Source organism: Arachis duranensis, chromosome 5 (genome assembly GCF_000817695.3).
Source record: "Arachis duranensis cultivar V14167 chromosome 5, aradu.V14167.gnm2.J7QH, whole genome shotgun sequence".
Classification (NCBI taxonomy): Eukaryota; Viridiplantae; Streptophyta; class Magnoliopsida; order Fabales; family Fabaceae; genus Arachis; species Arachis duranensis.
The window spans coordinates 58,714,842-58,718,640 of NC_029776.3; the positions used below are offsets into that span (position 1 = coordinate 58,714,842).

The 3,799-nt window shown below is 41.7% G+C and overlaps 1 non-coding gene across 1 annotated transcript; it reads left to right on the forward strand.

The window, feature by feature from the left end:
- Window positions 1–3,673: 3,673 nt before the first annotated feature.
- On the forward strand, window positions 3,674–3,781 carry LOC127748241 (small nucleolar RNA R71). Its single transcript, XR_008010183.1, has one exon. It is a non-coding gene; the product is annotated as a small nucleolar RNA R71 (small nucleolar RNA).
- Window positions 3,782–3,799: the final 18 nt, after the last annotated feature.

The following is a 3,799-nucleotide window of genomic DNA, read 5'->3' on the forward strand; positions in this document are numbered from 1 at the left end:
TTTGAGATTCTGGATGAGGCTGTGTGGGGTGTGATGATTGTTGGTGGAGGTTGTTTTGTGGATTAAATAGAGGTGTGGAAATGTTGTTTTGGGGGGTTTGTGAAGTGTGGTGGGGTTGGAGGCATGTGTTTTGTGATAGTGTGTGATGGTTGTTGTTAGTAGGGGTTTGGTTGTGCTTGTTTGTGTTGCAGAAGCTGTTAGAGTTGAAATCCCTTTGTCCTTGATTCTGGTGCTCACCCCACCTCAAGTTAGAATGAGTCTTCCAGGATAGATTGTGTGCATCACCATGGAAGTTGTGTTGGAATGAACTTGAGGTGTTATTCATGTGTTGCATCTTCTCAAGGTTTTGTTGCTCATAATTGAATGTCCCAGTGCCTTCTTTAGATTGATTCCATCCATGTGAGACTTGAGATTGGCCTTGTGTGTTTACTACAACAAGTTGCTCAATTCTCTTAGCCATCAATTCCATTTGTTGCTGAAGTTGTTAATGCATCTGTTTGTTTTGTGCCAAGAGAGTGTCAATACCTTCAAGCTCCAAGACATCTTTCTTGGGAGTTGGTTGGCATTGCCTTTGATGACCATAGAAGTATTGATTGTTTGCCACCATGTCTATGAGGTTTTGGGCTTCCTCTGCTGTCTTCATTAATTGCAAAGAACCTCTTGCTGAATGGTCTAGTGCTTCCTGAGCTTTCAGAGTTAATCCTTCATAGAAGTTTTGAAGTTTATCCCATTCTTTGAACATTTCTGGTGGACACTTCCCGAGTAAAGCTTTGTATCTTTCCCATGCATCATACAATGACTCTCCATCCATCTGAGTGAATGTTTGGACCTCTATTTTGAGTCTGATAATCCTTTGGGGAGGATAGAACTTGGCTAGGAACTTGCTCACTAGATCTTTCCAATTGTTGATGCTCTCTCTTGAAAATGTCTCCAACCATTGAGTAGCTTTGTCTTTGAGGGAAAAATCAATTGCTGCAATTTACTTCTTCTTTGTTTAGATCCTGCAATCCCATTCCTCAATTCCCTTTTACTTTCTAGCAATTTAACTTTCTTGCCATTTAAGTTCCTGCAGTTTATGTTTCTTGCACTTTAAGTTTCAGTCATTTACTTTCTTGTTCTTTAAGTTTCTGCAAATTTACTTTCCTGTTCTTTAATTTACTGCACTTTTCCCTTCCCCCTTTACATTTACTGTCATTTACTTCCTGTTAAACACAAATCACTCAACCAATACTTGATTCGCTTGACTAAATCACCCACTAAACTAAAATTGCTCAATCCTTCAATCCCTGTGGGATCGACCTCACTCATGTGAGTTATTATTACTTGATGCGACCCGGTACACTTGCCGGTGAGTTTTGTGTTGGATCGTTTTCCACACATCAGTAGGTGGGGTTTTATGAAAGATGGATGTGAGTGGTGAAGAGAATGGTAGGATTTGATAGGTGAGGGGTTTTTGGGGAAGAGGTATTGAGTTGATTGGTGAATGGGTGAAGAAGAGAGAGAGTGGTGGGGTAGGTGGGGATCCTGTAGGGTCCACAGATCCTGAGGTGTCAAGAAAAATTCATCCATGCACCAAGTGGCGAGCAAAAATGCTCTTTATGCCAATTCTGGCGTTAAATGCCGGGCTAGTGCCCATTTCTGGCGATTAACGCCAGCTTCTTGCCCTTTCCTGGCGTTTAACGCCAGTCTGGTGCCCCTTTCTGGCATTAAACACCCAGAATAGTGCCAGACTGGGCGTTAAACCCCCATTTGCTGCCCTTACTGGCGTTTAAACGCCAGCAAGGTTTTCCTCCTGGGTGTGCTATTTTTCTTTCTATTTTTCATTCTGTTTTTGCTTTTTCAATTGATTTTGTGACTTCCCATGATCATCAACCTACAGAAAACATAAAATAACAAAGGAAAATAGATAAATATAGCATTGGGTTGCCTCCCAACAAGCGCTTCTTTAATGTTAGTAGCTTGACAGTGGGCTCTCATGGAACCTCATAGATACTTAGAGAAATGTTGGAACCTCCCAACACCAAACTTAGAGTTTGAATGTGGGGGTTCAACACCAAACTTAGAAGTTGGTTGTGGCCTCCCAAATACCAAACTTAGAGTTTGACTGTGGGGGCTCTGTTTGGCTCTGTTTTGAGAGAAGCTTTACATGCTTCCTCTCCATGGTAACAGAGGGATATCCTTGAGCCTTAAACACAAAGGATTCTTCATTCACTTGAATGATCAATTCTCCTCTGTCAACATCAATCACAGCCTTTGCTGTGGCTAGGAAGGGTCTGCCAAGGATGATGGATTCATCCATGCACTTCCCAGTCTCTAGGACTATGAAATTAGCAGGGATGTAATGGTCTTCAGTCTTTACTAGAACATCCTCTACAAGTCCATAAGCTTGTTTTCTTGAATTATCTGCCATCTCTAGTGAGATTCTTGCAGCTTGTACCTCAAAGATCCCTAGCTTCTCCATTACAGAGAGAGGCATGAGGTTTATACTTGACCCTAAGTCACACAGAGCCTTCTTAAAGGTCATGGTGCCTATGGTACAAGGTATTGAGAACCTTCCAGGGTCCTGTCTCTTTTGAGGTAATCTCTACCCAGTCAAGTCATCCAGTTCTTTGGTGAGCAAAGGAGGTTCGTTCTCCCAAGTCTTATTACCAAATAACTTGTCATTTAGCTTCATGATTGCTCCAAGGTACTTAGCAACTTGCTCTTCAGTGACATCTTCATCCTCTTCAGAGGAAGAATACTCATCAGAGCTCATGAATGGTAGAAGTAAATCTAATGGAATCTCTATGGTCTCAGTGTGAGCCTCAGATTCCCATGGTTCCTCATTAGGGAACTCATTGGAGGCCAGTGGACGTCCATTGAGGTCTTCCTCAGTGGCGCTCACTGCCTCTTTCTCCTCTCCAAATTTGGCCATGTTGATGACCTTGCACTCTCCTTTTGGATTCTCTTTTGTATTGCTTGGAAGAGTACTAGGAGGGAGTTCAGTAATTTTCTTGCTCAGCTGTCTCACTTGTGCCTCCAAATTCCTAATGGAGGATCTTGTTTTAGTCATGAAATTTTGAGTGGTTTTGATTAGATCAGAGACCATGGTTGCTAAGTCAGAGTGGTTCTGCTTAGAATTCTCTATCTGTTGCTGAGAAGATGATGGAAAAGGTTTGCCATTGCTAAACCTGTTTCTTCCACCATTATTGTTGTTGAAACCTTGTTGAGGTCTCTGTTGATTCTTCCATGAGAGATTTGGATGATTTCTCCATGAAGGATTATAGGTGTTTCTATAGGGTTCTCCCATGTAATTCACCTCTTCCATTGAAGGATTCTCAGGATCATAAGCTTCTTCTTCAGATGAAGCGTCCTTAGTACTGCCTGCTGCAGCTTGCATTCTAGAAAAACTTTAAGAAATCATATTGACTTGCTGAGTCAATATTTTGTTCTAAGCCAATATGGCATTCAGAGTATCAATCTCAAGAACTCCTTTCTTCTGATTCATCCCATTATTCACAGGATTCCTTTCAGAAGTGTACATGAATTGGTTATTTGCAACCATTTTAATGAGTTCTTGAGCTTCTGCAGGCGTCTTCTTCAGATGAAGAGATCCTCCAGCAGAGCTGTCCAATGACATCTTGGACAGTTCAGACAGACCATCATAGAAAATACCTATGATGCTCCATTTAGAAAGCATGTCAGAGGGACACTTTCTGATCAATTGTTTGTATCTTTCCCAAGCTTCATAGAGGGATTCACCTTCCTTCTGTCTGAAGGTTTGAACTTCCACTCTAAGCTTACTCAATTTTTGAGGTGG